This window comes from Sinocyclocheilus grahami, unplaced genomic scaffold (assembly GCF_001515645.1).
Source record: "Sinocyclocheilus grahami isolate Dianchi unplaced genomic scaffold, SAMN03320097.WGS_v1.1 scaffold821.1, whole genome shotgun sequence".
Taxonomy (NCBI): Eukaryota; Metazoa; Chordata; class Actinopteri; order Cypriniformes; family Cyprinidae; genus Sinocyclocheilus; species Sinocyclocheilus grahami.
In genome coordinates, this window is record NW_015506000.1 from 404,484 (window position 1) to 416,832 (window position 12,349).

Here is a 12,349-nt window from a genome sequence, read left to right on the forward strand (position 1 = left end):
CAACTACAACAAACACCTTCTTACTATCAAAAAGCAGCAAATTAGGAGTTTATTGAGAGACAATTATAGTGAATATGTGTTTTCTAATCTAAAGTGTACCATGATAAAAGTTTAGGTATGGAGTAGGGTTAATGGATCCAGAATATGGTCATGCAGAATAATGCATCAATATGTGCTTTGTAAGTACTAGTAAACAGCCAACATGTTAGTAGTATGCATGGTAATAAGCAACTAGTTAATAGTGAATAGCGTTCCCTAATCTAGCTTTGTTATTTGTTGGAAGTAACCAATTCCTTATTGCATCTAATGTGACTTACCTTGAGTGTTGGAGCTAAAGTTAGTCTTTATTTCTAATTTAATGTTACTTCCTCCCATATAAATTGGCATAGATGTAATATCATTGATGTTAATCTTGGCGTGACATGTCTTGATGCAGCATATTTAAATATATGTAAACATGAATGCGATTGGAGAGCAAAAATATCAACGAATAATGGTTTGCAGTGTACGATATTGACAAAAAAAATGGGTTCTCAATATTTTAGGGGATTTTTTCGATAACGATGATTAAAGAATATTTTGCTGTTTTTGTGCTGGTACCTTGGCTGGTTTAGGCCTGTCATGGATAAATAAATATGACACTAAAATTGCCAGTAGGTGGCAGCAAGTCCCTGTTTTAATGAGTGATTTAGTGAATCGTTCGTTCAGATGATATATTATTTAAAGCGGAATGAAACACCGCAGTGTTGCTCTGAGATGCACAAATGTTCTGACCTGACTTTGTTTGGGACTATTTTCGTTGGCGAAATAGAAAAAAAAACAAAAAACTATTGTGCCTAAAATATAACTCACTAAATATTAACTTATTGTTTGTTGAACTGCTCTATAAAATCAGTATAACATTCGTGATTGAGCTCATACGCTATGATATTTGGGAAAACGACTTTATTGCTTGTGTGATATTGGCCAACTATAAAAAACAAAAACCCATACAGGGATATTTTTTGCATTCATAACTTGAATTATAGGGGCATTCTAACTATATTCTAATACACTTCATTACACAGTGAATGCGTTTGCACTCTCAATACTCATACATACTCAATAATGTCAGCTTGCATAGTGTTAAAACAACAATTACAATATTATCGTAGATGACAAATGTAGCACACTCCTAATAATTAGGGCCCTATGAAATCCGTTTAATTTTTTCCCAAATCCCGTTTTTTCCATTTTAATTCTCTCTGTACATTTTCATTTTTTTTCTGAATTTGTTTTTAATGCTTAAATAAAAAAATATTAATCAAAAAGCATGTCTAATTAATTGAAATCATGAAACTTACACTATTTAAAAGCAACTTATTACCAAATTCTGTGTTTTCCGTTAATTTTCTGGATTCAATTTTAATGGTTTCATTATATTTTAATAATCAAAAACATCTCTGATTAACTGATTTTATATATAAAAAAAATTGTATTTTATTTTTGTCTTTTTTTTCAGAAATATTGTGTTGTGTATTTACATTTTTCTGGTAAATAATTTTACTGGTAAATAGTCTTTAAAAAATAATGTATTAATAATAATTTTATTATTAGTAGTAGTACTACCATTACATTTAGTAATATATTTCTGTCACAGTTTATTCAAGTTAAACCAAACTTTTATTTTGACGGGTTGCTGTGACGACCTTTCTGTTTGTATATGATATGATGATATATTTTTCTCAAAAGAAACGGTCAAATGCTCATAAAGTGACTCTCAGAGCAGTTCTAGAGCTGGTGTTCATGTACTCATATAGGCGACAGAGGCTGAAAACACAGCGAACGTCACACGCGCTTCAGTATGTGTGTATTAAATGAAACCACGCGTCTGCGCCTTTCATTCACACAGAGACACGCAGAACATGCAGGATTCGTATTTAAATAGTATTTTTGCGGCTTAATATTTACCTGACACTAGTCCATATCGTGTTTTTATTTGAGTGTACTGACCTAGTTTTGATTTATTCATCCAAAATTTGGCAAATTCTGTGACATTATACAGTAAATCCCATTTTTATGACTGGAGTTCGTCCGCGTTTTCTGCATCGCGGAAATCATAGGGCCCTAAATAATGGTTTAAACTCTGGTCTCTAATCTGTTTTGGGCCGCTCACTGTCATTGTCCGTTAAAGAGCATCTCGTTTTGTGTTCCACAGAAGAAATAAAATCAAACAGGTTTAGAATGACATGAGAGCGAGTAAACGATAACAGAATGTTTATTTTTGGGTGAACTGGCCCTTTAAACCAGAACTGAAATCTGAACCAGAATCATTAAATTCCTAACGATTCCCATCCCTAGTCTTATATGATGGCTGTGCAGTGCATCTGGATAAGTGTATTGATTGCGTTCCCTCTCGTAAGCCCCGTTAAACTCTCATAGCATCTGATGACCGCACATGATCCGTGCTGATGGGACCTGCTCATTAATGCTATATGTATTCCGATGAGGCTTCCTGGATGTGCGCCTCGGAGTGACGGCTTTGTGCTTTCTTCTGTTCAATTTGCTGTCATTTTGGAATAATTGGACGCTGGCACGTTTGGAGTGCAGTTTGAAGAGGGAGTTGTTCAATATGAGGCTTTTGACACCTAATTTGAAATATTTTTTCATCACAAATTCTGAGGCAAATGCATTATGGGGTGAATTTATCATTCCACTTGATGAGCGAAAAGACATTTATTCACGGCTTTCGTTGTCTTCGGATCAGAGAGAAAGCCTCCTTTACCGCATGTTGTGTTGCTCTTTATTTCGCCCTACAAGCGTGTTGTTATTCAGCTGCACAATTAGACAATAGATGTGTGTTTAATGGCTCTGTTTCTCAAATACCTGTGAGAGGCAGGAGCCAAAATATTGTTCTAGTGTTGCAGTGTTTAGTACTGCGTAGTGTGAAATGAAATTACCCTGAGATTAAAGCTCGTAGAAACAGCAGTCATTTGATTTTGCGGCTTACTTTATTATGCTCCACGTCTTAGATTTTCCATTCGGTGTTACTGGATTCATTATTTATCATTTTTTGTTTTGTTTCCAGGCTTTCATAAAAGGTTTTTTTCATGCAGCAGTGGAGAAAGTACAGCTGAAAGACTCAGAAGTTGTCTTTTTCCTCTGCGTCACTAGCAATAGAGGTGGAGGTGCTTCACTCGAGAGGAAACTTTTAAAGTGCTCGAGTAAAAACTAATAAGGTTGTGCTTGAACAGCGGCATAAGGGTCAAGTTTTTATTAGAGGTGCTTGTACTTAGTGTTAGAGATTTGAATAAACCCTTAACCCAGAGTATTCATTCTTGTACTACACCATTTGTCATGCTGTTTTTAAGCGTTGATTATTTAAGACGCTGTGTCAAGTTTAAAATATTCAAGAACAAGTTGTATGTGAAAACCCTTAATAACTGTTTCTGTATGCTGAACCAGCCTAACTCTTAAAAATGTAGTTTTTTTATTGACATCAACGGTTCCACGAAGAACCTTTAACGTGTGGAAACTTTACATTGCACAAAAGGTTATTTTTTAAAGTTACTGTATATAAACGCTAGCACAAAACGTTCTTAAAGTAATGTTTATGAAACGTTCTCTTAACTTTATTATTATTTTATATACTATACATTCTCATAACGCTGAGAGAAAGTGTTTTTAGAACATAATTTCAAAATGTCATTTTTTTTTACTTTGATGACCGTTCTTAGAAATGTTTTTGTAATCTTTAAATAGCGTTATAATCACAATAAGAAAACTGGATGTTCTAATGCTTTTAGAATATTAAAAATAAACGTTCAAATAAAGTTATATTTTAGGTCAAAATAAAGTTGTAAGAAACATTTTTGTAACCTTTAAATAACATTCTAATCACAACAAGAAACTAGACATGTTAATGTTTTTAAAATATTAAAAATAAACGTATCATATTTCATGTAAAAATACAGTTAGTAGAACGTTGTAAGAAACATTTTTGTAACCTTCAGCATTCTAAATAATTGTAAATAACATTCTAATCAGAAAACGGAACATTTCAATGTATTAGAAACATTTCAAAACAATTTAAAACGTTTTTTAACCTAAACTTGTTTCCTGGATAGATGATTATTTGGCCAGTTGTTTTCATTAAACCATCGATTTCAATCCCCCATTATTCTTTAGATTGACCTTTCACTATCTAGTAGTAATTTTGTTTGTTGTTTTGCCATTTCTCACTCCTAAAGCCAACTTCCAAAATGTTGATATTTGCTGTTGATTGTGTCTTATGTGATTTACCCTGCATGTTGTTTTTTTTTCACTTTAAGTGTATGTTTATTGCTAATATAATATTTCTTTCTCCGACCTAGAAAACAGCGAGCCTTGACCCTTTGGCAAATGAAAGTTTTTGAACTTTGCTTCACTCTTGATGAGGGATTGTGTTTTTGTCATGTTTTTGAAGTATGCCCTGATTCTGCCTCTGTCCCCCAGAGTGGAATATATTAAGGTTTAATTTAGGGCCTTATTTTAATTCAAATTTATTTCATTGAAATGAGACTCCGCACAAATATTTTATTTTTTTCGTCCTTAGACATTTTAAGATAAGGAAGGAGGTCGTTTGTCTGGCGCTTTGACAAGGTGACGTGTAAATGACAGCCTGTGAACTGATTCCACTCACAAATATGATAGATATGAAATACCAACTGATGAAGACCTCTGATAAACGAGCCTCAAGTCTTTTATAAACGTCGCCCTTAGGAAACAACCGACTGCAAATATCACAGGCTATTGAAAGTCTAAAACGCATATTGATGCATTGGTGTATGTGTTTAGTCACATTTTAGGGAATTGTTTCCTGCATCATTTGCAGTCACGAATTGAGTTTGTTTAATGGTGATTCGAAGTAAACAAAAGGTAAATCATCCTTGTTGGTCAGATTAAGCCATTAGCTCACCGGCTGGAGTTAAATATAGAGAAATGACCCAATGTCTGATTACCAAATAATAGATTGCCATAAACAATGGCCGGTGCTCTGCACCAGATGCTAATTCTCCTCGCTTTCCCAAGATAAGAACGTCTATCTTCACGCGTAGATTTGGACGGTTTTTTATTAAAACGCACAATACAGTGAAGCGGTCTGATTCGTTATTAAAAGGCTCTTCATTCTAGAGATGCGTCTTCATTATACTCAGGCATGCTTCGTGCAGATAACGCTGCCTTATTTGCTCACAAAACCCTCAATTTTCCCGCAGATGATAATGCAGCATCTTTCTTGCAGCCACTCGGATGACAAGAGCACACCGTCTTCCATGCGCTCGCTGGCTTACAAAGGTTAATCATCAATTTGAGGCTTATTATGGCCAAATAGTAGCAAGACTACTTTAACAGAATTGAGGCTGCCAGTAGATGGAACAGATATAATCGACCGGGCTGAGAACACGCAGTCCAGTGTAAATTGAAGCCCCTGTTGCATGATGATTAGAAGGTGTTTGATGGCTTAAACACATCTCTGTTGGATCATTGAAAATACACAGAGCAATCACGAGTCACTGGGCCGTATTGATCGCATTTTACTCCGTCAGGAGGGACTCTAGTGAATTCTCTAGTAGCTTGGCAGAGAGAGCAGCACTGTGGGATTGAATTTTAAATACTGAAGATGGTACTGAACCTTTGCACAATTAATAGTGTGATTATTCAAGTTTAGATTAATAAACTGCATAAACTTAATCCCATCCTTAAATTGCGTTATTTTTAGTTAGTCTCATGTTGTTAGTGTTTGCTGTCAACACTAGCCCTGGCAACACCCTTGCAACCACATTTAAACTTTCTAAACGCCACTCTGAACACATGAGTAACTGAAGTGTTAAGCCCTGGCAACACCCTAGCGACCACATTGAAACTTTCTAAACTCCACTCTGAACATCTTAGTATCTGAAGAGGTAAGCCCTGGCAACACCCTAGCAACCACATTGGAACTTTCTAAACACCACTCTGAACACCTTAGTAACTGAAGAGGTAAGCCCTGGCAACACCCTAGCAATATTCTAAACACCACTCAGAACACCTTAGTAACCGAAAGAGTATAAGCCATTGCAGCACCCTAGCAACAATTCTAAACTCTGCTCTGAACACCTTGGTAACTGAAGAGGTAAGCCCTGGCAACACCCTAGCAACCACATTTAAACTTTCTTAATGCCACTCTGAACACCTTAGTAACTGAAAAGGTAATCCCTGGCAACATCCTAGCAACCACAATGAAACTTTCTAAACGCCACCCAGAACATCTTAATAACTGAAGAGGTAAGCCCTGGCAACACCCGAGCAACCACAGAAACATTCTAAACACCACTCAGAACATCTTAGTAACTGAAGAGGTAAGCCCTGGCAACATCCTAGCAACCACAATGAAACTTTCTAAACGCCACCCAGAACATCTTAATAACTGAAGAGGTAAGCCCTGGCAACACCCTAGCAACCACAGAAACATTCTAAACACCACTCAGAACATCTTAGTAACTGAAGAGGTAAGCCCTGGCAACATCCTAGCAACCACAATGAAACTTTCTAAACGCCACCCAGAACATCTTAATAACTGAAGAGGTAAGCCCTGGCAACACCCTAGCAACCACATTTAAACTTTCTTAATGCCACTCTGAACACCTTAGTAACTGAAAAGGTAATCCCTGGCAACATCCTAGCAACCACAATGAAACTTTCTAAACGCCACCCAGAACATCTTAATAACTGAAGAGGTAAGCCCTGGCAACACCCTAGCAACCACAGAAACATTCTAAACACCACTCAGAACATCTTAGTAACTGAAGAGGTAAGCCCTGGCAACATCCTAGCAACCACATAGCAACATTCTAAACAACACTCAAAACACCTTAGTAACTGAAAAGGTAAGCCTAGCAACCACATAGCAACAATGTAAACGCCATTTAGAACACTTTAGTAACTGAGTAGTTAATCCCTGGCAACCAAATAGCAACACCATATCAACAATCCAAACACCACTCAAAATACCTTAGTAACTGAATAGCAAAGCCCTGGAAACCACATAGCAACACCCTAGCAACTTTTTTTTTGCAGACAAACAACAGTCACATTCGCTTGTATTTGCATGCTGGTTAATGTTGGTTAATGCTGGTTAATGCTGGTTAATGTTGGTTAATGTTGGTTAATGCCGGTTCATGTTGGTTAATTCTGGTTAATGTTGGTTAATTCTGGTTAATGTTGGTTCATGTTGGTTAATGCCGGTTAATGTTGGTTAATTCTGGTTAATGCTGGTTAATGTTGGTTAATTCTAGTTAATGCCGGTTAATGTTGGTTAGTGTTGGTTAATGCCGGTTCATGTTGGTTAATTCTGGTTAATGCTGGTTAATGTTGATTAATGCCGGTTCATGTTGGTTAATGTTGGTTAATGCTGGTTGATATTGGTTAATGCTGATTAATACTTGGTAATGCTTGTTACTGCTGGTTAATGATGATTTTACAGCATGGCAGTGGTGGAAGTCTTGCTGGTTAAGAATCTGGTTAAGAAACTGCCTGAAAAACCCAAATGCATGCTGCTTATTTCAGCAGGGAATGTATAAATCTAGTGTACATTTACATCTTTTTCATCCACTGTGACTTGCAGTGCATTCAGGGTTTTTCATCTGATCAGTGTGTGTGTGTTTTCTGTGAATTAAACCCATGTCCTTGACATAACTAGTGCTGTGCTCTTCTCTATGAATAACTTTATATTCTGTGTCCACTGCAAATCTTCAATTCACAATCTGGTGCCTGGAAATAGTTTCACACCATCATCTGCTTTGCGTTTCACTTCCTCAGTCCGTACAAAGTGGCCAACACGAGTGCTTACTCATGGAAATGTAGTGGTTTAATCTGACGGATGTCAGTGTCAGAGTTAGCATTATGAAGAGACCGCAGCTGGAGGCTGACGTTTGCTTTGCACATGAGCACCTGTGTTCATTACATAAGAGTCTGAAGCATTTTATCAAAGAGCCCGATGGAAAGTGGATGCAGCTGTTTGCCGCCCGTCTTCCTTCGCTGAGCCCGATCCGCACACGAGAACTCTTACAGTGATTTTCAGTCACATTTTCCACTGCCTGGCTCTCAGCGAGGCACTTGAGAAGAGCTTTTGAAGTAAGTATTTGTCTCAGACTGAGTGGCACAGTGCTGCTTTCCAGATCATTTTAATTCAGGTGAAGTAGAGCTTCATTTTATGGTGTGCATTGTTGGTCACAGCGACTGTCTTTTCCCCATATTGCTCTCTAGTAGGTTTAGTCATTGTTTCTTCAAGATGTTTCTAAGAAAGCAAAGGTTTGACGGGTTAATTAAGGATGTGCAAAGCTACAGCGCTGTGTTACAGCACTATAGTTACTTGAGATACAAAATGACATGAGATATTAAATCTTTTTCAATCACTGGCAGATTTTTTTACATTTATTTTACATTTTTCAGAAAACAAGGCTTACCGTAGTATGTCATTTTGCATCTTTGCATTCATCATTTTGTAAAAATATCATGATTTAAGAACGTTTAGATAGTATATTTGTAATGGAAATACTGAGGAAGAAATTCAAGTTTTGCAGTGAAATTGTCTTTTGTTTGTAATGGAAAATAAATAATATTCTCAAAACGTCCATTTTAGTTGGATATTCATCTAACAACATTTTTTTCAGAACGTTCAGAGAACATTCAAAACTAACGTTCCCATAATATTTGCAAAATGATTTAATGGAATGTTTTCTTAACATTTGCATTACCAAGAAGAAAAAAACATCATATCGAGGAAAGATTTTTAGATATTTGTACTGGAAAACAAGACAAAAATACTGAGTAAGAATTGATTAAAATTGACTTTGTCCAGTTCTTACTGGTAGATGCTATCACTAAACTATGTGGGAGTAAAATGCATCTTTTTACATTGATGGCCATTTAAAGTAGCTCTTTATTCTGACTGAATAACCATTTTTGCAACATATAAATCATATTTTAGTAAACGTTTGCCAGTGACATTCTTTTGAATTTTAAAGGCTGAAAAATATGTGCTATGAAGTATAGTTAATCTTTTAAAAACACATCTGGAGACCAGATTCCACACTGTTGAGCTCCATCCAGCTGTTTTCAAACATAATTCATGAACAACCCCTGAGAATCGCTGTCTGGTAGATATATGCGGCATAGTTTTGCACATCCTCGGTGAGAACGCGAACAGAAAGCTGATCAAGGTGTTTACATGCGGGGTAATGGGAAAACATCTAGCAGTGGATTTCGCTTAAACCGTTTAAGACCTTTCTCTGATAGAAGAAAAGGGTTTAAAGTCAGCATTCAGAACCTCAGAAAAGTGATTCTGTCGAAGTGTGTTTGTCTTGAAAGCAGCCTGGTGCAGTAAGCAGCGACATTTGGTACAATGGATCCGTGTTGTGTTTAAAGTGCCTGCAGTTTAATGATATTTGAAGTGAGATGTGTGCGCTGGCCTATTTATCCTGTCAGAGTCTGACTGATGAAGTCCTTGGCTGGAACTGCTGCTTCTCCGAGTCTAATAGCTCAGAATGTGAGCCGCCGTCGCAGAGGTTGCCGCTTTAATTCCATGGACTGGTGACCCGGCAACCGGAGAGCTGCTGAGATCAAAATCACCTGCTCGATCAGTGACGGCCCTCCTGCAAAACACTTCACTACAGAGTTAAAAAAAGCCCTGGCTGATTGCGTGTAGATATTATTTGGTTTTGATCATTGAAAATGTTTTGATGTTGATCCATTAATGCTGTAATTTCCAAGTACTGAAGTAATTTGTACCAAGCTAACAGGGAACGTTCTCCGTAAAGTTAATAGAAGGTTCGTTCAACGTTATTTGGCCTTTAATAATATTCTCAAAACGTTAGCACAGAAATGTGATTTATACATTGTTCACAGAACATTTTTTCTGAAACATTTTAGGTAGGCCTGGGCGATAAAACGGTATCGACATTTATCAACGGTGCACCATCATCGATAACGATATAAATTTTTTTCGATATATCGCACTATAGTTTCACGTTTTTTTTCATTTAAAGGTGTATTATAAGTGACAAGCAGACAGCCAACAGAACACAAACACACGCTGAAATGAGTATCGTGCCTGCCTGCGATGAAGGGACCGAATCAAAAAATGAATATTAGTCAAATTTAAAAAATAAAAATTCGCATTCGAATGAAAAAAACGGTGCACGAGATGCGGTGATGTAAGTGTCGTTGTTGCATTTTAATGTTTTTGTTAGTCTATATCCAGTTGAACCCACAAAATGCGCCGATGCTGCGTTTTTCATTCAAAATATTAGAGAACTATAGAAACTCAATGCGGAGAAGATATTGTTTAGGTTAAAACCGAACCAAGCCATTCACGCAGAATGCATATTCGGACTATGACTGTTGCACTCGCGTCTCGCACAAGAGATGAATATAAAGCCAAGTAAAGTTAAAAGAGGTTTAGCTTTTAGAAAACATGTCTGGAGAATTTGTGTGGGTTTTAATCCATTCCACTGCGTCTCATGTGTTTTTAATGCAATCACGTGATCGGCGCTTTGGCTGTTTGTATTAAGCTATGCATAAATACATGATGCTGTATTGTTTATTATTGTTTATGCAATTTACGAAATCATATTTGATTTATAGATATTAGTTTAGACGGTATATGCACTTTTTTATAGACAGTTTTTATTCCATTGCGTTGAATAAACAGTTTAATGAGGTGCATTATTTTGCTCATTGTTTCTTTAACAAATGTTTCTTTAACACTTATTTAATCTACATGTAAAAGATAAGAAAGGAGATATTTGTTTCAATTTTATTTTTGTTATTTTGTTCATTAAGAGTAAAATAAGTTGTTGTTTGTCTTAATAAATTGGGTAAATTGAAAATTCAGTGGTTAAATTTAAACCTTTTTTCTACTGCTCTCTGTTTATGAAAGGTTATAAAAAATTTCAATATTTATCGATACCGAACGATATGAAACATTATATCGTGATATTAGTTTTAGCTATATCGCCCAGTCCTAATTTTAGTTAGACATTCGTCTAACGTTTTTTTAAATGTTACTAGTTGTTTTAGAATGTTCCGAGCATTCAAAAGTAACTTTTCCAAAATGTTTGCAAAATGATGCAATGGAATGTTTCCTTGTAGAGCGTTTTTTTAAAACAATCCCATTAAGTTATGAAAACGTTATTTCTGAATATTCTTGGAACGTTCAAAATGTCCAGTTTAAAAAAAAAAAAATTCTTGGCTATGTGGATGTTAAAGGAAGGAATACTCTCATCATTTACTCACCCTCAAGTTGTTCCAATCCTGTATGAGTTTCTATCTTCTGTTGAATGTGTGGGTAACCAAACAGCTGTTGGTCCCCATTGACTTCCATATTATGGGGAAAAAATATGGGAAATCAATGGGAACCAGAAACTGTTTGGTTACCAACATTCTTCAAAATATGAAGAGTTTGGTTCCAAAACGCTATAAATACATTTTGATTAATTTGAGTAAAAATGTGTTTTCTTTACCAAGAAAGTGGCGAGATGAAAACCACAATTTTCTGTTTCAAACTTTCACATAGCATCTTTAGGTTATAATAACATTAAAAATTTAAATTTTATTTATTATAAAATTTTATTATTTTTTCCCCAAAATGCAATAAATCTGAAGAGTTTGGTTCCAAAACGCTATAAATACATTTTGATTAATTTGAGTAAAAATGTGTTTTCTTTACCAAGAAAGTGGCGAGATGAAAACCACAATTTTCTGTTTCAAACTTTCACATAGCATCTTTAGGTTATAATAACATTAAAAATTTAAATTTTATTTATTATAAAATTTTATTATTTTTTCCCCAAAATGCAATAAATCCATGACACGTTTTTTTTTTTTTCCCAAAATGCAATAAATCCATTGAATCTTTCCCTTACATTCAACTTCCAAAAGTGCATTCATCTTTGCCATGTTACATTCATTTAGTTGACTAGTGCTATACTCTGTATTAACAAAAACATTAATGGCATAAATAAAAACACTTACACTGACAAGCAACTCAATATCGCGTTCATAATCGAATGCGACTCATCTGCGATTATGAACGCGATATTGCAGTGATCTATGGCTCTGTGTATTAAATGCCGCTCCATCTGAAAGCACGTGATGGAGATTTACTATTAATCACAGAACCGGCTTTACTGACGAGATGCGCATGACAATCACATGAGATTTACCGTGCAGCCCTAAGTTTGTTTGTTGATCACAAAGTACAAAGTAGATGAGGAAAACTAGGATGCCGGGTGTATTCAAAGCGCCGCCATTACTGTCTAGAGTGCGTGGAATGGTGCGCTGTGATTGGTTG

General features: G+C 35.9%; 1 protein-coding gene across 3 annotated transcripts in view; it reads left to right on the forward strand.

The window, feature by feature from the left end:
* The window catches only part of LOC107562391 (heparan sulfate glucosamine 3-O-sulfotransferase 1-like), a 78,508-nt gene that overhangs the window by 15,231 nt on the left and 50,928 nt on the right, over nucleotides 1–12,349 (forward strand). Inside the window, exon 1 of one of the 3 annotated variants that reach the window (XM_016247020.1) lies at nucleotides 8,105–8,130. The exons of the other annotated variants lie outside the window; for them this stretch is intronic. The gene's annotated coding sequence lies outside the window, so the exon portion shown is untranslated. Of the gene's footprint in view, nucleotides 1–8,104; nucleotides 8,131–12,349 lie in introns of those variants that run through there. 3 annotated transcript variants of the gene reach the window in all.